General features: G+C 33.0%; 1 protein-coding gene and 1 pseudogene across 2 annotated transcripts in view; one reads left to right on the plus strand and one right to left on the minus strand.

The window, feature by feature from the left end:
* The window catches only part of GRID2 (glutamate ionotropic receptor delta type subunit 2), a 1,439,737-nt gene that overhangs the window by 145,657 nt on the left and 1,268,264 nt on the right, over nt 1-25,816 (plus strand). The window lies entirely within an intron of this gene.
* Nucleotides 20,045-20,240, minus strand: LOC121493835 (annotated as a pseudogene).

Genomic DNA, 25,816 nt, shown 5'->3' on the forward strand with positions numbered 1-25,816 from the left:
TGTGAGACAAGATTCCATCAAAATCCTAGAGGAGAACACAGGCAACAACCTTTTTGAACTTGGCCACAGTAACTTCTTGCAAGATACATCCACGAAGGCAAAAGAAACAAAAGCAAAAATGAACTATTGGGACTTCATCAAGATAAGAAGCTTTTGCACAGCAAAGGATACAGTCAACAAAACTAAAAGACAACCTACAGAATGGGAGAAGATATTTGCAAATGACATATCAGATAAAGGGCTAGTTTCCAAAATCTATAAAGAACTTATTAAACTCAACACCAAAGAAACAAACAATCCAATCATGAAATGGGCAAAAGACATGAAGAGAAATCTCACAGAGGAAGACATGGACATGGCCAACATGCACATGAGAAAATGCTCTGCATCACTTGCCATCAGGGAAATACAAATCAAAACCACAATGAGATACCACCTCACACCAGTGAGAATGGGGAAAATTAACAAGGCAGGAAACAACAAATGTTGGAGAGGATGCGGAGAAAAGGGAACCCTCTTACACTGTTGGTGGGAATGTGAACTGGTGCAGCCACTCTGGAAAACTGTGTGGAGGTTCCTCAAAGAGTTAAAAATAGACCTGCCCTACGACCCAGCAATTGCACTGTTGGGGATTTACCCCAAAGAGTCAGATGCAATGAAACGTCGGGACACCTGCACCCCGATGTTTCTATCAGCAATGGCCACAATAGCCAAACTGTGGAAGGAGCCTCGGTGTCCATCGAAAGATGAATGGATATTTCATTTATTTTTAAATGTTAATTCCAATGTAGTTAACATACATGTTATATTAGTTTCAGGTGTACAGTATAGTGATTCAACAATTCCATTCATCACTCAGCACTCATCAAGATAAGTGTACTCTTAATCCCTGTCACCTATTTCAACCCATCCCCAACCCACTTCCCTTCTGTAACCATCAGTTTGTTCTTTATAGTTAAGAGTCTGTTTCTTGATTTGTCTCCATTTCCCTCAACTTTGCTTGTTTGTTTTGTTTCTTAAATTACACATATAATTGATATTTGTCTTTCTTTGACTGGCTTATTTCACTTAGTATTATGGTCTATAGATCTATCCATGTTATTGCAACTGGTGATTTCATTCTTATTTATGGCTGAATAATTTTCTATCATATATATATATATGGTTATGTGGTGTATATATATTTATAAGTATATATACATATATATGACAGAAATATATGCATATGTATATATATGCCTCACCACCATATCTTCTTTATTCATCTATTGATGGACATTTGGGTTTCTTCCATGTTTTGGTTATTGTAAATAATGCTTTAATCAGCATAGGGGTGCATATATCCCTTTGAATTCATGTTTTCATACATTTTGGGTAAATACCCAGTAGTGCATTTACTAGATCTCGGGATAGTTCTATTTTTAAGCTTTTGGGGAGCCTCCATACTGTCTTCCACAAGTGACTGTACCAATTTGCATTTCCACTAACAAGTGTATAATGGCTCCTATTTCTCCACATCATCACCAACATTTGCGGGTTTTTTTTTTGAAATTTTATTTATTTATTCATGAGAGAGAGAGAGAGAGAGGCAGAGACATAGGTAGAGGGAGAAGCAGGCTCCCCATGGGGAGCCCGATGTAAGACTCAATCCCAGGACCCTAGGATCACGACTGAGCTGAAGGCAGATGCTCAACCACAGAGCCACCCAGGTGTCCCACATATATTGTTTCTTATGTTTTTTTTATATATTTTAGCTATGGAATATATTTTAAAAGTAAAATCTTATGAGTAATCTCTTATTCTAGTAGAATTTGATAATTAGGAGATCTTAACTTCTTTCCATTAAATTCAAACCTGCAATATTGGTGTCTAATGAATACATTGGATAGTGTAGAGGATGCCAATCAGAGAAAAAAGTCACAGAAGTCAAAGTCACTTGCATTAATGAAAAAGATAAGGTCTGTGTGAGGTGTGGCTCTAAAGCAAAGGATCAGGGGCACCTGGGAGGCTCAGTCGATTAAGCATCCAACTTGATTTCAGCTTAGGTCATGATCTCAGGGTCCTGGGATTGAGCCCTGCTTTGGGCTCTGCTCTTGCAGGGGAGTCTGCTTAAGGCTTCTCTCCCTCTCCCTCTGCCCCCTCGGCCCAATAAATAAATAAATCCTTAAAAAAATAAAAGATCAAATGTAAATATCAGTTCTGGAATCTGTATCATGTATTGACAGTTATACTTTATGTATGGAATGACAAACAATATGTAAATTACAGTAATAGTAAAGTACTACACACTAATAGGAAATACGAGTTTATTTCTCACTACCCCTTTGCTAGCTTGTTATGATAAACCCCTAATTAGTCATCCTGTTTCCTTTATCTTCTCCCTCTTATCTAAATTAGACATATTGTTGTTTTAAATCCAGATATGTTAGGCAAGATTTGTGCCTCAAATCCTTCAATAATTAATCTTCTGCTTTATATATCAGGCATTAATACAGGCATTAACCTGTCTTTCTAGGGTTATTTTCCACACTCCCTGAAACTAACATGAACCTCTTGTAGTCTATATATTCAGTGTTTTCTTACCTTCAGGCTTGTTCACATTATTCTCCCTGTATTTATTTTCTCTTCCTCCTCTTTATCACCTCAATTTCTGACTATATTTTAAAACCAAATTGAAATTGAATTTGAACTCCATGAGCCCTTCCCTAATCTTGTCTTTTATTCATCAAAGTATTCTCTATGATACATTAACTATGTTTTTTTTTAATAGCACGTCACATTTTCCATTGCATTATTTATGTCTATCTGCTAGATTATAAGGAACTTAAAGGCGGGGATTATATCTCAGTTATTTAGCTCAGTGCCTTGCATAGAAAATACACCTAGAATGAATAAATAAATATGTAAAGGGGAAATATATATTACTTTCATATGCATCAAGAGAACATAGGCTTCATCCACATACGCAAATCAAGCTGAGTATTTAGCTGACTTGAAGAACTGTCTTATTAAAGGGAAGAGAATAATATAGTTTTCATTTACTTACTCATTCACTTAAAATTCTTTTCCACAGTAATTTATTGAGCATCAGCTTTGGGCTAGAAGTATTATATAGATAGTTTATAATTTTAAGATTGATTTACATTTTTAGCTGAGCTTCTCAAGAAATATGACATTTCTTCTTAGAGAAAGTATATGAATATATATTAAGGATAAAACGTAAAAGAAAGTATTTTCAAAGTTTAATTGGGATAAGCCTATATTAGTCTGTATATAGGAGTTTGAGTTGAACTCTTGCTCCCTCTCCCTTAAAGAAATTTATCTACTACACATTTTTATTTTTTTCAAATAAAAATAATATTTCTGCCTTTATAACATTGTTTTTGCAAATAATTTCAACACCTATTATAAATGAAGCTATTTTTCACTATGAGGTGATGACATAAAGGGGAATGACTAAATCAGGCATGAACTACGTGGTTAGAAATAGCTGGAAGTACTTTCCTTTCAACATAATTGGTATATTTCAACTATGCCAAAAAGTTCTGCTAGCTAAAATTTATCGTATCTTTTCATTTTAGCACGAGAGTGAAATGTTTGTAACTTTAAATTTGTGTTTATTTTATTCCCAAAAGAAACTCTTAAGGATGCAAAATTTTCCAAAATTATATGCATGGTGATGGCAGATGAACCAATGAATCAGATGACCCAGTTCTACTCCTGGGTCAGTTGTCAGTCACTGAATTAAATCTGTGACCTTGGTCAATTCATCTAAATACATTCTACCTTAAAAACCTTATCTGCCAGATTTGGGGATTAGTCTTCAATGGTAATTTTTAAACTTCTCAGAGGAGTCACAGTGGTTCACAGAGTCTCTTTAGGAACTGCCTGGAAAGACGGAGAGCTATAGTATGCTAAGTACCACCGTTTTTAGTATTTTTGTCTTCTATTTTATTATGTGTTAAAATTACCTTTACAGTAGTAGATTCCCTGCATTGAATTATTTCTACGTTTCATAAATCAATAATTTAATTAATTTATACTTTTCTATGGAGCATGGATAGTTCCAGGTAAATGTAATTGGCATTCAGTTCATTTTATTCACTTATCAAACCTGTATTGAGAAGTTTTCTACATGTCTGAGGTCTGTACCTAGTGTTTTGGAAATTCAGAGTCCACAGAGTTCAAAATCTACTGGGGAAGTTAGTCATATAAATATCTAAGGAAAAAAAATACATGTGATGGGTGTTATGCCAGAAATGTGAATAAAGTGCCATTAAAGAGTGTTGGCAGAAACTATGTTGTACTTCCTGTGCTTCATGCACCTGGCAGCTAAAGGACCATAATAGCAGACTGATGCAAGTTTGTTTTAATTCCAGTGATTTCAGTTTCTCTTTTGGAACTGAAACACTTTTTATTTCAGGACATTAATTTTAAAGAAGATGCTTTATTTGAAGGAGGAAATATTATATTTGAAAACAATTTTATTTTCAAAATCATCATTTATTCACGTTATTTTATTACAATATGACAGATTCTAACCTCTATAAAAAAAGAGTGGAAAGCATATAAAAAGTCCATAGGTTAAAAGAAGTATAGATATCTTTGTGACTCAAGTATAAATATGGAAATGTGTGTAATTGTTATAAATAATTTAGTATGCAAATATGTCAGAGTCTAAGTGAAATATCCACTGGGACATGAGCACTCTTAATGTATTGTGTATTAGCATAACCTAGTATAGTTTAAACCACTTCTAGGTATGCCTAGGTGGCTCAGCGGTTAAGCGCCTGCTTTTGGCCAGGGTGTGATCCTGTAGTCCCTGGATTGAGTCCCACGTCGGGCTCCCTGCATGGAGCCTGCTTCTCCCCCTGCCTGTGTCTCTCCCTTTCTGTGTCTCTCATAAGTAAATAAATAAAATCTTTAAAAAAACAAAAATAAAGCACCTCTAAACAGTGCTTATGATTTATCTTTAGTATTTACTTAAACAACCTCAAAGTAAAAAGTACTACTGCATGAAAAAAGAAATATAAAAATCTTATTATTTTACTTTCCAGAATTCCAGGTTTGTTTGATCACCCATGTTAATTATTATATTGTCTTTCTTCCTTTCTATTTTGTCTTTGAACATTAAGGTTTGTCTTCCCCAAAATGTGAACATATACACCATGCCTACCCCAGATTTTACTCTATGTTAACGGAAGTGTATATTCATTTGTGATGGTTAATTTTATGTGTCAATGTAGCTAGGTCATGATACTCAGATATTTAGTCAAACAGCAGTATAGATGTTTCTGTGAAAGCAGTTTTTAGATGAGGTCAACATTTAAATCAGTAAACTTTGAATAAAGCAGATCATCCTTCCTATTTTGAGTGGGCCCATTCCAATCATTTGAAGGGCTTCATAGGAAAAAAATGATCTTCAATGAGGTAGAGGAAATTCTGCCAGTATATCATCTTTGGACTCAGAGTGCAACTCTTCCGTTGGTTTTCAGCTTTCTAACTTACCCAGTATGTTTTGGAATTGCTAAGTTTCTATAATTGAGTGAGCTGGTTCTTCATAATCAGCCAATCAATTAATCAATCTCTCTTTCTCTCTGCAAATGTTGTGTATCTGTGTGTATGTATTACTTACTCTACATATATATCTCCAGTTTCTGTTTCTTTGAGGGGCCCTGAATGCTTTAAGGCCTAGAAGATACTGAACATTTTATAGGTGTTTGTTTGAACAAAAAAAAAATTTGGCCTAAGCCAGAAATAACTCCGTTTATATGTAATGTAATACAGTGATATAGATATTGAAAGGCAATATGGTATGGTCCAGATAATAGAGTGAACAGATATTCTTCCAGAGGCAAGAAGCATTAGTGTGAATATGTAGGCCAGTTAAGTACTCAGTTTTATTTACAAAGGGACATCAGAGAATCCAGTAATGCTGTAGTTCTTAAGCAACACTATCCAGCCTTTCCTTACTTCCTTCCTCCTAAATATCATGGAGAAAAACCTGGATATTGAACAAAAGTTCCCCACATGTCATGTATGATGGATGGCAAAGTAGGAGAACTACTAACATATCCACCTGGAATGGAGGAAAACTAACTTCAGTAATATATAATACTTACAGTTGTTATTTATAATCATTATTTGGTTCTTAAATTTAGTTCCCAAATGATTTTAAAAGTAATGTGACCGTTTTTCTTTTCTTCTGTCTTGCTTTGACTTTTAGTGGAAATATGATTATCACAGGCTTTGAGAGCCTAAAATAAGCAGGTCTTATTTGAAATTCTGAACTCTTTGAATCTGAAATATATTTCTTGAAAGTTTTTGTAAATTTAGTAAAATTGTACACTAATGTCATTATTTTGTTCTTTTAAAAAAATACACCATGATATAAAAGAAGGAGAATGAATAATCTAGGAAAAAAGTGCATATCAGGCAGCCAGGTTTCTTTTTTTTATCAACATTTTAATATATGGGATCTGTTTAAAAAATAATATTACATAAAGAAACTTTTGAAGCTCAATATATATACCACCCTGATCTATTTTCCTCCTTTATTCCTTATACCTATTTTGCCATATATGTATTTATCATAAATATTTATTGTTTTACATCTAAAATTTTATGTGTGATATATACTACAGAATATTTGTATAACTTACTTTTGTCAGTTACTACTTTTTGATGTTTGCCATCATTGTCTACATAAGTCTGGTTTATGCACTTGCATTGCAATAGATCATTTGCTTTTTTTTTTTTTTTTACTTTACAAAGATACCACAAGAATTTTACTATCTTGCAGATGTATATTTTATTCATTTGTAATTTGTTCTAATACAATATACACAGTTTTACTGAATAATCTTTGTGTATATCTTTGTAAAAATAATATCTTAGTAAGTGTTCTTTACATATTCCATTCAACAGTGAGATTTTAAAGTGTTCATCAGTTTTCAAGTTTGTGAAAAATGATTCAGTCCTTTAAAATATTTTCTCCAAAGTTTAGTTAAAATTCTTTGATGCAAGTTTTAAGATCTACACTAGTTTTTCCAGAAAATTACATATATTTACACATTTAAGCATATAAACCTACTTTTTCTTTTTTCTTTTTTTTTTTTTTGAAAGATTTCATTTATTCATGAGAGACACAGAGAAGAGGCAGAGACATAGGCAGAGGGAGAAGCAGGCTCCCTGCAGGGAGTCTGATGTGGAAATCAATCCCAGGACCTCAGGATCACGACCCCAGCCAAAGGCAGATGCTCAACCACTAGCCACCCAGGTGCCCCTAAGCCTACTTTTTCTACTTATTGTATAGGTATGGAAGTAGAATTGAGTTTGAGCATGTGGAACTTCCTACAGAACTCAGCCAAGGAGTATACTATGTGAAGTATCTATCCATCATGTTAGTTCACATGTTTTGTAACATGTAGAGTAAAATATTTAATCAGGTATATTTGTCATGTTTTCTAGCCAAAAACTCCAATAAATGTAAAATGAGGAATGATTCCATATACTCTCTGTAGGTCTTTTTCCTAAGAGGTCAAATAATCTTCTAGTATAGATGACTATATAGCTACCTCCTATAAAATTATAGATTCCAAAAACATATTAGTCATAGTATAGATTTTCTTTCTTAAACCCATAAAACCTAAACTTACACTTGTGTTTCCTTCCTTAATTCTGACATATACTTTCTGCAGGAAGCTTTTGAAATTATTTTTGTTTCTCATAATGATAAGTTTAAAATTTATATCCAATTATATCATACCCCAATTAAGTTTTAGTGTCTTCTCTAGGTGCTTTACATATGATATCTGATTGTATCTAAATTTTATTTATTTATTTATTTATTTTTTTATGATAGTCACAGAGAGAGAGACACAGGCAGAGGGAGAAGCGGGCTCCATGCACCGGGAGCCCGACGTGGGATTCGATCCCGGGTCTCCAGGATCGCGCTCTGGGCCAAAGGCAGGCGCCAAACCGCTGCGCCACCCAGGGATCCCCCTGATTGTATCTAAATTTTAATCTCAAGGAAGCTTTGAATGATTATGTGTGGTGGCTTTTTTGTTTGTTTTTCTTTTGAGTGTTGTTTAAATTTTTTTATATGGTCATCAGTGTAGATTGGGTAGTTATTTTTCATTTTATCTTTTTCAGTACATTAGAGCAGATTTGACACAATGATTATTTTCAATGAATATTTTCCATTTTCTGTCATGCTAAATTTGCAGGTAATTTGTAGGTATTGTTCCCAAGGAAAATGTTCATCAGTTTAGAAGTGTATAATTCAAGTCCTTATGTATTTTTAACCATGCCCCTGAAATATTTATACTGCATCCTCTGTAGCTGAAATTTTTGTATATTGTGGTAATCTCTGTACAGATAGAATGCCCTATTATTTGGGACATTACAAAATATAGAAAGACTTTATGCATTCAAGTAGTAATAAGCATTGCTCTAGAACATAGTACTTTACTTTATGAACACATAATTCCTTTAGGGCTCCTGGCCAGGAGTTTGAAAACAGAAAGCAAACAAATTTTTATTTTCCCTCTGGGAAGGTCGATAAAGAGCAATATATAATTACAACTCTTAATACTCACATCACTAAATTAAAAGTGTACTTATGGTTGATGTCAAACACTGCAGTTGTCTACCCATCACAATCTGGCAAGGAGGCTTTAATTGTACCTTTAATTGTACCACTGTACTCAAGCAGGATTCTTGACCATTCCTATCAAAGAGTTTGCTATTCGGGATAGATACAGTGAGAGAAAGTCAACTTTGTTTCACTGTATCATTGTTTAAAAATATGATAAATTTTTTAAAAAGGGTCCTCATGTGTCTGTTGATTTTTTTCTATCAACTCTTAGTTAGAATCAAATATATATTTTAGCTTAAGATAAAGTTAAGGTTGGGATGCTCGGGTGGCTCAGTGGTTGAGCATCTGCCTTTGGCTCAGGGCGTGATCCTAGTCTAGGACTGAGTCCTGCATTGGGCTCCCTGCAAGGAGCCTGCTTCTCCTTATATATGTGTCTCTGCCTCACTGTCTGTGTCTCTTGTGAATAAATAAAATCTTTTTAAAAAGAATAAAGATTTTCAATAATGCTGAAGATCACCATTAAATATCAAAATATTTTTGTTGTTATTTTCTGAATACTTAAGAAAGAGAATTGGTTAAGATAAGGAAAAGACTTGCTACTTAGGGAGATGATATTCTAGTTTGTAATCTAAGGGCTTCCCTAACCAAGATATATTCCTAAAACAGTTATTTTCTTGTACTTTGAGTTAGGTAATTAAATTATCTTGCTTTAAAAAAAAAAAAAGTAAATGCTTCCTCATAGAACACTCTTTAAGTCACTCTTGATATATCATTGAGGGTCTTCCAGACCAAAGATGAAGCCATTGAGAACTGTTACACAGTTACATTTGGCTACACAAATGTGTTGTGATGTCTGACTAAGCTCTCATTTTTATTGAGGCCACTAAAGATCTAAAGAAATAGATTCTCATTTATTATTAGGGACACAGTTTTCTCTGGTTCAAATTTGGATAGATTTAATGTCAATTTTCATGTAAATCCATATTTATATAAGAAAGGTAAATTTATAGCATAATAAAATAAACCATATATTATTTATAAAAATAAATATTTATTTATGTAATATTTATTTTTATATATACTTATATATGTAAATATATAATAATATCTATGTTTATAATATTTTTATCAATTTTAAGGCTCTTATTAAATGATTATTTATTGAATTTGCAGTGAAAGTCCAACAATGATTCTGAAATGTGGTAATTAGTTACTGTAAAGTTCTCATGTGAAACTGATAGTGTTTTATTTCATAATTCTATTTCAGAATTCAGGTCAGAAACTATTGTCAATCTAAATGTTGTAAGTTATTCTCTCAAACCGAGGTTTTTGCTTTCATCCACTTAGAATTTTCTTTAAGGATTCTTGCTTGTAGAATCATTTGTATTTTTTCTGTGCCATTAAATTGTAAACTCACTCTTCCTGAGAAGCCCTCACTTGGGATATTGATGTGTATACTTAAGTATACACACAGATTCATCTCATTGAGTTTAAATATGCAGAATAAATTCTATCATCACAGATTTTTTTCTGAAATTTTTGAACCACACCATTTATGAGGATAGTTTAACTTACTTAGGTCTTATTTTTAATCATTCGTATATATCTTTTGGAAAATAAAACAAAACAAAAGTCTGTGGTAAGTTTAACAATGGTGAGTCTCAACTCCAAGATCAACAGAAATCAAGGGACTTAGACAAATCTGTGTTCAAACTTGAGGTATCAAATCCATTTCACTGAAATGGTCAACAGTGATTTATAAAAATGAGCTGAAGGTCACTCTTCATTTATTAATTTCCATACTTATTTTTCTTCTTATATCTGTCCTTACACATCTTCTTTTTGTTTAATGAAGTTTATATTAAAAAGTCAGGAATATTAGGATTTACGCTTCCTATTGCTAATCTTAAGAGAGATTTGACTCTTTCTTGTCTACCTTTCTTCCATGGGTGAGAATTGGGATACTAATTGTTAGACTCATTGAGGTCTGTGGAATCTGCTGGTCCCAGTCTCCATCTTAGAGTCTTACCTTACCACCTCTATTTGTTTCTTTTTTCCTTTTCCTTTTTTTTTTTTAACCCAATTACTACTTTCTTCAGCTTCTCTTCCATTTAAATACTGCTTCCCTTTGCTCCCCCCAATTTATATGATAAATCACTTTCAATGAACATTCCTCACCCCATTCTTGAACATTCATAAAATAGCCTTTCCTAAATTGTAGAGCATATGATCTTTCTCATCTCCATCATTTCTTCCTATCATATCATATAGTCTATAATCTGTTTCTAATGAAGAAATTAGGGCTGTTCTAGCAAGGACCAAAGGAATGAGAAAGAGTGGAAATAGCATAGCTTTGGTTGAAACTACTTTAATTGTACTTTTTCTGTGAGCAACAATTTACTCTCACTGTATTCTAAAGAGGATTTTTTTGCTACATTCTCTTCCCTCTCCTAACCCCAATTCAAACAGAGGCTTTAGATCAACTAAGTTCAATTAAAAGAAAGAAAGATTGTTCTCTTTAATATTCGACGTAAAGCTGTATCCCTTCATATCAGGAAAGTTTTAGTAGGTATATTAACTTTTTGCTCTATGTACTTAAACATAGTCTAGATGAATTATGACAATATATTTACCTATTTTCTCCTGATGAAAAGCAATATGATGCCTACTAATACTGTCACTGTATATAATATTTAAGGTGTTTGACACCTCAAAAAAGGTAATGTGTAAATCCAATGTATCATTTTCAGTTCAACTATCATTTGATAGTGTGTGTCAGGCTCCAAGGAATCAAAAATGAAAAAGACAAGTTCATTGATCTCAAGGAGCTTACAGTTTTGTATAGGAGCTAGAAATGTGTTTAATTATAAAAAAGGTTTGTTTATTTAAAAATAGGAGCATTAATAAAATACAGTACCTGTACAGAAAAATGCCTAATTCCATAGGAAGCTAAAGCAGTATTTCAAAAAAGTAAACTCTTGTGGGCAGAATTTTGAAGGATAAGTAGGAATATTTGTCAAAAAGAGGTAATACAAATTCAAGAAGATATTATTTAATAACAATATGTTAATTTATTAAAGAATGTTTTTTTAGATAAATTAGATTTTTGTCAAACAGGAAAATGCCATACTTCTGGCATAAGGCATCGTTTTTCAGACTGCTTGATTTGTTTGTTCACTGGTTTTATGGAACTTATTTTAAAAATTAGTTGCATAGAGTTATAATTTACCTGCAGCAAATAAAACCTACCGGGGATGTGAATGATGGGGCATTTTTCTTTGCAGTTTCATCAGAATCTTCATGAGGAAAAAACTTAACATTCCTCTAATTGAATCTTTCATTTTAAAAGTATCTACTTAAGTATTTATTTGCAGTTCATAAAGCATCATAATCTTGTTTGTTTGGAAATCTTGCTTGACATGTCCTTCTGTTTAGTCTTGGTATTAAATTAGGTGAGAATAAATAATGAGATGTTAATACCAGGGTCAGTTCAGTTTTCTACTTATTTCCACCAATGAGAAAAGCGTCTAACACATATGCATAAATCTTGACTTATAAATATGGTAATAAACAACCAAAATTGCAAATTTTACTAATTTACCTCTAGTAAGCAATAGACAATGTAGACAAAAGAAAGATCCTGTACAGGCAGAGGTTGACATTCTCACAAAATCCTTTTGTATTGTTCATTTAGATTTTCATTTTTTTTAGAATTTTTCATGGATTTATACCTGTATTTCTTTTTTAAAAAATGAGTCGTGCACTTTTTATTTTTTTAGATTGTTTCTTTTGATTTTTCTCTATTTTACTCCTCCCTCCGCCCCCTTTTTTATGTTAAGCTTATTTTTCTGTTAAACCGATTAGACTGTGTAGCTTTTAAATTTTATTCTACATTCTGTAAATTGTTAATATCTATGAAGCTAGGCTTAAATTGACCCCATTTTTTTCATCTTGAATAAATTATATTTTATATGTCCTTTAAGAGCTTAGAATGTCTTGGAAAGGGGTGATATAAAATAATCATATTAAAGCTGCATATATAATAAAAATGTAAATTTATCTGAGTATATGAAAATTGAACCCAAAGAAGAACTAGATTATCAATAGTTTATATATATCATAGAGATTTTAATTAACCCAGGCTATGTCAGTTATTATCTAAACTAGTGAAGGGGTGGTGGAAGGGGAGGAGGGCGGGGGGTGGGGGTGAATGGGTGACGGGCACTGAGGTGGGCACTTGATGGGATGAGCACTGGATGTTATTCTGTATGTTGGCAAATTGAACACCAATAAAAAATAAATTTATTATTAAAAAAATAAAAAAAAATAAAAAATAAAAAAAATAAAAATAAACTAGTGAAGGATAAGTTAATTCATCACCCCCCCAATACAAACTGAAATACAGTTACATACTACAAGCATTGTGATTATGTTCTGGAGATACAAGCAATAGTATTGTTATTTAACATTTATTGAGTGTTCATAACATAGCAGTTTCCATGTTAAAAGCTTTCATCATTGGGTAGTATAAGTTTTCAATAATCATCCTGAATAGGTGCTACAATTTGCTCAAGTTTTGAGGTAAGAACATTAAAATTTAGATAAATGAAATGACTTTACCAAAGTCACTCAGCTAGTAGAAAATGGAAGAACTGGGACCAGATCTTAGTTCTATCAAAACCTCTGTCCATTATCTAATGTACTTCCATTTACCCAAAATATTTGGTTATATATTAAACAATCAGGAAAATTCCTAACCAAAGAGACTTATTACTTTGAAGATATTTTCTTTAGTTTCCCGTTATTTTGTATTCTGTTCTCAAATACTATTATGGGAGAATGAAAGGCTTGTTTTTTGTTATAGCATCGACTTCAGTGTTGGAGTAATCCAGTGAGAAGGGGGTTAGACAAATTGATACTGGGACAGGAGAAGAGTTAAAGAAAAAGGCACAAACTACAAGGCCAAACAAAGGAAATGAAAACCAAAACCACAACAAAAATACAGAATCTTAATGTTATATATATACACAGTGGAATGTTATTCAACCATCAGAAAAGATGAATATTTACCATTCACATCGACGTAGATGGAACTAGAGGGTATTATGCTGAGTGAAATAATTCAGCCAGAGAAAGACAGTTACATATGGTTTCACTCATATGTGACATGTAAAAAACAGTATAGAGGCTCATAGGAAAAGGGAGGGAAAACTGAATGGGAAATCATCAGAGATGGGGGGAAAACCATGGGAGACCCTTAACTCTAGGAAACAAACTGAGGGTTGCTTCAGGGGAGGTGGATGTGGGGATGGGGTAATTAGGTGATGGGCATTAAGGAGAGCACGTGATATGATAAGCACTGGATATTATATGCAACTGATAAATTATTCAATGCTACATCTGAAACTAATGATGTACTGTATATTGGCTAATTGAATTTAAATTAAAAAAATCTTGGAGAATAATCCCAAATTCATCAGCTTTGAGGTCCCCATAATTTTTATTTCTTTGAAGGCATGATTAAAAACAATTTAATGAGAGGGGCACCTTGGTGGCTCAGTGTTTGAGTGTCTGCCTTTGGCTCAGTTCGTGATTTGGCGGTCCTGGAATCGAGTACTGCATCAGGCTCCCGGCATGGAGCCTGCTTCTCCCTCTACCTGTCTCTGCCTCTCTCTCTCTGTGTTCTCATGAATAAATAAATAAAATCTTAAAAAAATATGCTAATGGAGAATTTTGGAGGTAATAAAGCAAATCATGGTGCTTAGTCACAGAGAAGAGTTCATTGCTTTCTGAATTATTTTCACAATAGTAAATGCTAAAATTACTTTAATAAGATTAAAATTGGAAAATTAAGTTATATTAATAAATTAAGGAGACACTGATTTCTTTATATTCCAGGAGAGAACATTGTATATACACAAAATATTTAGTTTGTAATATATTCCAAACATACTGAATGCACAGATAATGTCATAGATATATTAAAGTTTTGCTTTGAAAGCAATTATATAAAAGGATGCCAAGTATTTTAACCCAAATAAGAGAATAGAAAAAGATCCATTTTCACTGGTATTTCTAAAGGCTCTAAGTAAGTATCCTAAACTATAATTGGATGTGGGCATTGAGTTTAGAAGATAGTTTTCCCTGAATACTAAATTTCTCTCTTCTTTATTAGCTAGAAAATAAAAACTTCCAAATAAAACTTCCAAAAAATAGGAAGAGGGAGGCACATGTTTTTCACTTTAATTTTAACCCCTGTAGAAAAATAACTTCTCAAACATGGCCCGAGCATAATTCAATATCTTGACTTAAAAATAATACCAATTTGATTTAAAAAATAATACCAATTATTAAGCTTTAAAATAATTCAACCTTTATTCATTTCTGAAAAAGAGAGTTACAAATTTATTTATGTATTGTCAAAGGAAGCCCTCATCCCTCTTTAATAGGGACTATTCTTTTTTTTTTTTTTTTTAAGATTTTATTTATTTACTCATGAGAGACACACAGAGAGAGAGGCAGTCACAGGCAGGGGAAGAAGCAGACTCCATGCAGGAGCCCATGCGGGACCCTATCCCTGGAGCCCAGGATCACACCCTGGGCCAAAGGCAGGCCCTAAACTGCTGAGTCACCCAGGGATCCCCGGGACTATTCTTTATGCAATATTTCTAAATATAAGGAATTACCTGGATTCTTGGAGGTTTGCCACACCTAACCAAGGAATAAAGTTTACCCAAAACTGAAATGTATTAAGAAGGAGAAAAAGGGGCTTTAAGCAAAAATTGGCTAAAATAGTTCAGACTTACAGTTGTATGCTAAGTGATGTCCAAGGCCATGAAACTACTAGTGTTTCGTAGGTGAGCAGAATTTCCATTTATTGTGTGTTAGCTGTGACTCATAGCACACAGATATTATCTCTAAATCAACAAACAAGAATGATCAATACAATTTTTCAGATTTTACAGATTTAAAATAGTGATCCGAAACAGGCCTTAGAGATTACTTACAACAGTAGTGTTCACTGCTTCACTGGAATACTGCTCAATTTTGAGAAACATGTACTTAAGTTTTGCAAATTAATACTTTCCATGTACAGTATTCCTAGAATATCTTAAGTAGACATGTAGTATATTGTTGTGTTGGGTACAAATCCTGACAATGAATAGCAAAATGCAATGGTTAGGTAAAGCCAGTTCAAGGAAAGATAACATATTTCCTGGAACATTTGAGAATTTTACCATTTGTATATATAACAGAGCAGTGTAAGGGCAAAATGACACAGTAGAAAGGCAAGGAAATGGCATGTTAAGTGTGGGTTGTTTAAAAATTGCTGTGTGGTATTGGAATAAGTTAAGGATTGTGTTTTAATTATTGTTGATTTACAGAGAATTTTGTGGGTGATTCTTCAATTCCTTCAGTTGCTCATTCCTAAAAACTAATACTCCAGAATGGTCTATAAATCCAGACAAGGCTAAAGACCAATGATCTTGTACAGACCTTTCACTTTACAGATGAGCACACAGAAGGCTTGAGTGGTTTAGTGATTTAATCATAGTCAGTGAGCCAGTCATTACAAAACCAGAACTAGAACACAGATCTCCTATTTTTTTTTTCCTGCTATGCTTGCTGCATAGTTTTATAGTTGTAACATTTCTGGTACATTACACGTTATATTTGTGTAACTTTTTTTTAACTCTAAGTGGTAAGATTTTTGTGATAGTAGTAAATGACAAATAGAATCAATTAAAATAATTTACATATATATTTTTACAAGTTTATTATGGTATATATGATACCCAGTAAACTATACATATTTAAATTGTATAATTTGTACAGTTGATGTGTATATGAACCATAATAACATCAAGATAATGATTATCTCCCCCACATCAGTTTTCATTTGCTTCTTTGTAGTTCCTCCCTCTCACATTTCCGGTTTGCAAACTCCATCTCCAGGCAAATGTTGATTATCCTGTTGCTATATTAGTTTGCATTTCTAGAGACACATATAATGGACTCATACACTATATATTCCATTGTGATCTTGTTTCATTAACTCAGTCATAATATTATGGCATTTATATTTCAGTGTTTATTAGTAGTTCATTGTGGTTTTTTTATTGCTGAGTAGTATTCTATTATATGAATATATGTTGAATTTTTTTTACCTATTCATATATTGTTGGGCATTTGGATTGTTTCTAATTTTTAGCTATTACAAATAAAGCTGCTGTGAACATTATTGCTCAAGCCTTTGCATGTATATATGCTATATAAATTTTGGATAAATGCTTAGAAGTGTAACAGCTGGTTTATATGTAATGAATGTATGTTTAATTTTTAAGAAACTGACAATTTGTTTTCCAAAATAATTATGCCATTTTATTTACTCCCTGATAGTATGAGAGTCCCAGTTGTTCTGTCTTCAGCAACACTTTGTGTGGTCATTTAAGAAAAATATTTCAGACATTGAAACACGAGCATGATAGTATCTCATTGTGATTTTAATTTGCATTTCTCTAAAGACTAATGATTTTGATCAATTTGTCTATTTGATCCATTTGACTTTGTATCTTGAAACCTTGCAACCACTTTTTAGTCCTGGTGGCTTTTATGTAGATTCTGTTGAATTTTCTTTGTTGATGATAATTATATCATCTACTGGTAAGTCAAATTTTATTTCCTCAATTTTGGATGATATATTTATTTTTTCTGATTTATTGGATCAACTAGTATCTCTAGCACAATGTTGAGTAAAAGACAGGAGAGTGAACATTCTTGACACATTTCTCATCTTAATAGTTTTCACCAGTAAGTATAACATTAGCTGTAGATTTTTCATACATGGTGTTTTCAGGTTCAGGCATTTTCCTTTTATTTCTAGGTTCCTCAGAATTTCAACCCAGAATTGGTCTGTCATGGTAAATATTCTCTACTAACCGGACAGGAATTTGTGTTGTGCTATTGTTAGTTGATGTGCTCTATAATTATCAATAATGTTGCTTTAGATAATATTGTTGTTCAAATCTTTAACATCTTTATTGAATTCTTGTATATATTTTCTATCAATTATTGTGAAAGAGGTGTTGAAATTTCTTTCTGGGATTGTAGATTTTTGGTTTTCTCTTTGAAGTCCAGTCTGTTTTTGCCATGTGTGTTTTTGCAGATGTTATTAAACACGTAAACATTTAGAGTTGTTCTGTTCTCTTGCATTGCCCCCTTTATCACTGGGAGATGAACTTCTCCGTATCTGATAATAGTTTGTTCAGAAAGGGCAGTATTCTTTGCTCAGAAATTTTCTTTGCCTGATATTAATATAGTTAATCCAGCTTTCCTTTGATTGGAGCAAGCCCAGTATCTTGCTTTCCATTATTTTATTGTAATGTATTTGTATATTGTGTTTAAAGTTTATGTCTTGGGGATCCCTGGGTGGCTCAGTGGTTTAGCACCTGCCTTTGGCCCAGGGCGTGATCCTGGAGTCCCAGGATTGAGTCCCGCCTCGGGCTCCCTGCATGGAGCCTGCTTCTCCCTCTGCCTGTGTCTCTGCTTCTCTCTCTCTCTCTCTCTCTCTCTCTCTCTGTGTATGTCTCTCATGAATAAATAAATAAAATCTTTAAAAATAAATAAATAAATAAATAAATAAATAAATAAATAAATAAATAAAGTGTATGTCTTGGAATGCCTGGCTGGCTTAGTGGTTAAGTGTCTAACTTTGGCTCAGGTTGTGATCCCAGGATTCTGGGATCAAGTCCTGTATCAGGTTCCCCGCATGGAGCCTGCTTCTCCCTCTGCCTGTGTCTCTGCCCCTCTCTCTGTGTCTCTCATGAATAAATAAATAAAATCTTAAAAAAAGTAAAGTGTATGACGTATAGGCAACATATCATTGGATGTTGCTTTTTAAAAATCTTAATCCAATCTCAATGTCTCTATCTTTTAATTTGGTTAAGATCATTTATATTTAAAGTGGTTCTGATATGGTTGAATTTAAGTCTAACATCCTGCTATTTTTTTTCTGTCTGATGTTCTTTGTTACCTTTCTTTGTTTCCTTTTGGATTAATTGAGGATTTGTTTTTGATTCTTTTAGCCTTTTGGTTGACTTATTTATTGACTTTGTTGTATTATTTTAGAGGTTGCTTTAGGATTTATAGTATTTATATTTAACTTATCAGGGTCTACCATCAAATGATACTACACCACATTAAAATAGTAGAGGGAGGGATCCCTGAGTGGCGCAGCGGTTTGGCGCCTGCCTTTGGCCCAGGGCGCGATCCTGGAGACCCAGGATCGAATCCCACATCGGGCTCCCGGTGCATGGAGCCTGCTTCTCCCTCTGCCTGTGTCTCTGCCTCTCTCTCTCTCTCTCTGTGACTATCATAAATAAATAAAAATTTAAAAAAAATAAAATAAAATAAAATAAAATAAAATAAAATAGTAGAGGGAAATCAGGATGCCTGGGTGGCTCAGATTGAGCGTTTGCCTTGGGCTCAGGGTGTGATCCCCATCTGGGGATCAAGGTCCCTTCCTCACCCGCATAGGGCTCCCTATAGGGAGCCTGCTTCTCCCTCTGCCTATATCTCTGCCTCTCTCTCTGTATCTCATGAATAAATAAATAAAATCTTTAAAAATAAATAAATAAAATAGTAGAGGAATTTGAAATCACTGTTCCCCCATTTTTTCCTCCCATGGCTTGTGTGTTATTGTTGCCATATATTTTACTTCTGGATATGTTCTAACCTCACACTATATCATAATTTTTCTCTTTAAATAGTCAATGTTTTAAAGACCTTTAATAGGAAAAATGTGCTACATTTATTCACATATTTTTCATTCCTAAGGCTGTTCATTCACTTGTACCAATCCATATTTACATTTGGATCATTCTCTTTATACATGAAGGTCTGACTAGTGATTGATTTTATATATTTTTTATGTAATGTCTTGATTTTAGTTTTGTATTTGAATGTTATTTTCTGGGTAAGAAAATCATTAGTTGACAATTTATTTGTCAGTGCTTTAAATATGTTGATCCATGTCTTCTGGCTTGCATTGTTTCTGATATCGTCAGTTTGCTCTTTATCTTTGTTCCTCTGTATATCATGTTTTTTCTCCCTCCTTTAGCTGCTGTTAAGATGTTCTCCTTTTCCTTAGTTTTAACCCATTTGATTATAATGTGCCATGGTCTGATCCTTTGCATATCTCTTATGCTTGGGGTTTGTTAATTTTTTTGAATCTACAGGTTTATAGTTTTCATCAAATTCAGGAATAAAAAAGAACCATTATATTTTTCTGCTCCTTTTTTTGAAATTATTTAAATTCAGAAATACAAAATATCTTGGAAGAAAACAAAACAAACACAAAACATATAGGCAAATCTTTACTTCATGAACTTCTTAAATCCTCACTTGTTCACTAATACCCAAGATGAAAAACTTGTAAAGGAGTGTTCAGCCACCAACAATGATGTTATTGATAGGGATATAGATCAATTTCACAAAAAAAGCCAATGATTCCCATTATAGCACATTATATTGCTGTTGCCATGGCAATCTTCTGGAATTCTTTTCTGTCAGGTTTAGTAGATTTATTAATGAACTGAATTTAATCCTTTGCAAACTGCCAACTTGGCTCAATGAACTACATTACCTAATCCGTGATCCCTACCTGCTGATGCCTCAAATTCCAGGAACAGATAGCACTGTTTCTCCTTTCTTTGTGGATTCTAACTACACAAGTACAGATTTCTTTGTTTTCCCATGAGTTACTAATGCTCTATCTTTTAATTTATTTTTTCTCTATGTGTTTCATTTTGAGTAGTTTCTAATATGTTTTTTCAAGGTTGTTTTTCTTTTGCAAATTGTTCTAAGTAATTAATGCCCTATTATAAGGTTTTCTATTTTGGTATTAAGAATAGCCAATAGCCTCAGCCTTAAGTAAACCTTGGTGGATGATACGCCTACAACTTTCATGGATTTCTTTCTCCAGTTTTAGACAGTGTACTAACACATATGCACTAATGAGTACTCTGCTGACTACAACATGACAAGTACTTTGGGATTATTCTGGAATGTCTTACAGTCTCCTGTCCTTTACCATGGTCTAGAAATGTTCTTTAGGCTGTAGGGTAGGACAATTGTTGGACTTACCTTGTTTGTTTCTTGTCCCTTAGATATCACTGTCCTTTGTATTCTGATGTCAAAAAATTTAAGAACTGTTGTTTCATATATCTTGCTCAGCTTTTAGTTGTTTTGCTGGATTGTTAAATTTGGTCCCTCAGACTTCTCTTGGCTGGAAATGAAAGTGAGACATCATATATATTTTTAATATTAGTAATTTTTAGTCCTTGGAAAATCTTATATTACTTTTCAAAGCTGTTCCAAGTTCTAGCTGTTAATGCTATGTGTACTCATCAAAAATAAATGAATAATATGGTATTGTACAATTAAAATCTTGTCAGGAAGATATATCTCATGTTAAGTGTTCTTACACATACACACACACACACACACACACACACACACATAAATAAGTGGAGCCAGAAACTTTTTGGTGGTGTTAGATGTATTTACTACTTTCATCGTAGTGATGGTATCATGAGTATATGCATATGTTCAACAGCATCAAAATGTATATACTAATTATGTAAAATTTTTGTATTAACTATACCGCAATAAAGCTACAAAAATAATAAATGTATTTTATTGTTTCCTAGAAACTCAGTGATAGTTTAACAATTCCATCTTTGAATTTTCTCAGTAAACATATGGCTTTATGTTTTATTAATTGTATTTAATACTTTTGTACAGTTATTATATTAAAATATTTCCCTAATAAAGCATATACTAAAACATATTATTCAGAAATTGCTTAGAGATGTATCATTTTTAGAAAAATGATAAGAGTAGAAAAGACCCACTGTTAATTTTCAAATATATAAAAATGTACTGTTTCAATAAGAAGTCATTAAACATTTGCTTTACCAGCATTATATTGCCCACTGTAGGACATATATAAGACATTTTGAAAAAAACGTATTTGTCTCTGAAATCTTATAATAATGTTGGAAATGTAAGATTAGGATAATGTTTAAGGAACAGTTGTACTCTGAACAAGTGATAGCCTAGGTATCATAGGGCATTGCATAGTGATTTGATGTGATGATAGTTTTTTTTTTATTTTAAAGTTAAAAAATTAAAGATTAGCTTTATATTAAATATAAGCTACTATTTGAAAGTTTTGCAAAATTTTGTTATTTAATTTTTATTACAACTCAATGTAGTAGATTCTTATAGTAACCCTAGAAGGTGAAACTATAGCACACAGGGGATATATAATTTGTTCAAGACAATACAAGTAGTAAAATTTTATAGTAAGTTGAAACAAAACTGTTATATGCTTATATATCCTTAATTCTTCATTACATTAGTTGTCCAATTTTGTTCCCTGTTGAAAAATGATTAAGATAATAAAATAGCTTATTAATGATCAATAAATCTTACATATATATCAGAACCTATTAACATTCTAACCATTATGTAGAGAAAAAATATTTGATAGATTTTTCTAAATATCATGGTATTTAAAGTTGTATTTTTTTACAGTCTATTTTTTAAAATTTATTGAGGCATAATTGGCATACAATATTATATTAGTGTCAAATATACCACATAGTGATTTACATTTGTACACCTTAGGAAATGGTAACTATAATAGGTCCAGTTACCATCTGCCATCTTGCAAGCTAATGCAGTGTTATATTGTGTTCAGATGCTGTACATTACATTTAAATGATTATTTTATAGCTGAAAGATTATACTATTTAATTCCCTTCACCAATTTCTACCCCTACCCCTGACAAAGACCAATCTGTTCTCTATATTTAGGAGTCTGGATTTTGTTTTCTTTGTTTTGTTTTTTAAACTCCACACATAAGTGAAATCATGAGGTATTTGTCTTTCTCTATCTTCCTTGCCTCACTTAGCATAATACCCTCAGGGTCCATCTATGTTATCACAAATGGCAAAATATCATTCTTTCTTATGGCTTAGTGGTATTCTATTGTGTGTGTGTGTGTACATGTCTGTGTATTCTGTGTGTGTACATGTCTGTGTATGCACATACACACATTTTCTTTATCCATTCATCCATCCTTGGATGCTGATGTTTCCATATCATGCCTATTGTAAATAATGCTTCAGTGAACATAAGAGTGTATATATCTTTTCAAATTAGTATCTCTGTTTTCCTTTGATAAATACTAAGTAGTGGAATTGCTAGATCATATGGTAGTTGTATTTTTAATTTTTTGAGGAAACATTATATACTGTTTTCCATAGTGGTTGCACCAGTTTACATTTTCACCAATTGTTCATAAAGCTTCCCTTTTCCCATACATCTTCACCAACACTTATTTCTTGTCTTTAGCTGTTCTGACAAGTGTGAGGTGATAATCTCATTGTGGATTTGATTTGCATTTCCCTCATGATTAGTGATGCTGCCCATATTTTCATGTGCCTGTTTGCCATCTATATGTTTTTGGAAAAATGTTTAGACCATCTGCCTATTTGTGATCAGATTTTTTTGATATTGAGTTATATAAGTTCTTTATGTATGTTGGATATTAACCCCTTATCAGATATATAATTTTCTAATATCTTCTCCCATTCAGTAGGTTGCCATTTCATTTTGTTGATGATTTCACTTATTGTGCAGAAGCTATTTAATTTAATGTGTTCCCATTTGTTTAATTTCGCTTTTGTCTCCCTAATCTTTGGTGTCAGATCAAAAAAAGTATTGCTAAGACTGATATCAAGTAGCTTACCACCTCTACTTTCTTCTAGAATTTTTAGAATTTTGGGTCTTATATTCAAGGTTTTAATCCACTTTAGTTAATTTTTGTACACTTTAGTTAATTTTTGCTTATGATGTAAGATAGTGTCTGAGTGCCATTCTTTTGCATGTAGTTGTTAGTACCATTTATTGAATACCATTTATTGAAGAGACTTTTAAGAAGAGTCCTTCATCCATTACATATTCATGCCTATTTTGTTATATATTAATTGAACACACATAGGTGCATTTATATCTGTGCTCTTTATTCTAAATGCACATAGGTGCATTTATTATCTGTGTGTCTATTTCTGTTCTTATGCCAGTACCATATTGTTTTGATTATATATATAGTATAGTTTGAAATCAGGGACCATGATACCTCTAGCTTTGTTCCTCTGTCTCAGGATTGTTCTGGGTCGTTTTGGGTCTTTTGTGGTTGTATACAAATTTTATTTTATTTATTTTTTTTTGTATACAAATTTTAGAGTTGTTTTAGTTCTGTGAAAAAGTGTCATTGGAATATTTTTGATAGATATTTCATTGAATCTGTTGATTGTGATGGATAGTATAGAAATTTTTCAATACTAATTTTTTAATAATAAATTTATTTTTTATTTGTGTTCAATTTGCCAACATACAGAATAACACCCAGTGCTCATCCTGTCAAGTGCCCCCTTTCCTCCTTTGTCGAATATTAGTTGACCATAAAGTTGAGGGTCCACTTCTGGATTCTCTATTCTGTTCCATTGATCTATGTGTCTGTTTTTGTGCCAGTACCACACTGTCTTGATGACCTCAGCTTTGTAGTACAACCTGAAAACTGGCATTGTGATGCCCCCAGCTATGGTTTTCTTTTTTAAAATTCCCCTGGCTATTCGGGGTCTTTTCTGATTCCACACAAATCTTATAATAATTTGTTCTAACTCTCTGAAGAAAGTCCATGGTATTTTGATAGGGATTGCATTAAACGTGTAAATTGCCCTGGGTAACATTGACATTTTCACAATATTAATTCTGCCAATCCATGAGCATAGAATATTTTTCCATCTCTTTGTGTCTTCCTCAATTTTTTCAGAAGTGTTCAGTAGTTTTTAGGGTATAGATTCTTTACCTCTTTGGTTAGGTTTATTCCTAGGTATCTTATGCTTTGAGGTGCAATTGTAAATGGGATTGATGCCTTAATTTCTTTCCCTTTCTTCAGTGTCATTGTTAGTGTATAGAAATGCCACTGACTTCTGGGCATTGATTTTGTATCCTGCCACACTGCCAAATTGCTGTATGGGTTCTAGCACTCTTGGGGTGGAGTCTTTTGGGTTTTCTATGTAGAGTATCATGTCATCAGTGAAGAGGGAGAGTTTGGCTTCTTCTTTGCCAATTTGAATGCCTTTAATGTCTTTTTGTTGTCTGATTGCTGAGGCTAGGACTTCCAGTACTATGTTGAATAGCAGTGGTGAGAGTGGACATCCCTGTCTTGTTCCTGATCTTAGGGGAAAGGCTCCCAGTTCTTCTCCATTGAGAATGATATTTGCTGTGGACTTTTCGTAGATGGCTTTTAAGATGTTGAGGAATGTTCCCTCTATCCCTACACTCTGAAGAGTTTTGATCAGGAATGGATGCTGTATTTTGTCAAATGCTTTCTCTGCATCTAATGAGAGGATCATATGGTTCTTGGTTTTTCTCTTGCTGATATGATGAATCACATTGATTGTTTTACGAGTGTTGAACCAGCCTTGTGTCCCGGGAATAAATCCTACTTGGTCATGGTGAATAATTTTCTTAATGTATTGTTGGATCCTATTGGCTAGTATCTTGTGAAGAATTTTTGCATCCATGTTCATCAGAGATATTGGTCTGTAATTGTCCTTTTTGGTGGGGTCTTTGTCTGGTTTTGGAACTAAGGTGATGCTGGCCTCATAGAACGAATTTGGAAGTACTCCATCTCTTTCTATCTTTCCAAACAGCTTTAGTAGAATAGGTATGGTTTCTTCTTTCAACGTTTGATAGAATTCCCCAGGGAAGCCATCTGGCCCTGGACTTTTGTGTCTTGGGAGGTTTTTGATGACTGCTTCAATTTCCTCCCGGGTTATTGGCCTGTTCAGGTTTTCTATTTCTTCCTGTTCCAGTTTTGGTAGTTTGTGGCTTTCAAACAATGTGTCCATTTCTAATAGATTGCCTAATTTATTGGCGTATAGCTGTTCATAATATATTTTTAAAATCGTTTGTATTTCCTTGGTGTTGGTAGTGATCTCTCCTTTCTCATTCATGATTTTATTAATTTGAGTCTTCTCTCTCTTCTTTTTAATAAGGCTGGTTAATGGTTTATCTATCTTATTAATTCTTTCAAAGAACCAACTCCTGGTTTTGTTGATCTGTTCCCGAGTTCTTCT

Source organism: Vulpes lagopus, chromosome 6 (genome assembly GCF_018345385.1).
Source record: "Vulpes lagopus strain Blue_001 chromosome 6, ASM1834538v1, whole genome shotgun sequence".
Lineage (NCBI taxonomy): Eukaryota > Metazoa > Chordata > Mammalia > Carnivora > Canidae > Vulpes > Vulpes lagopus.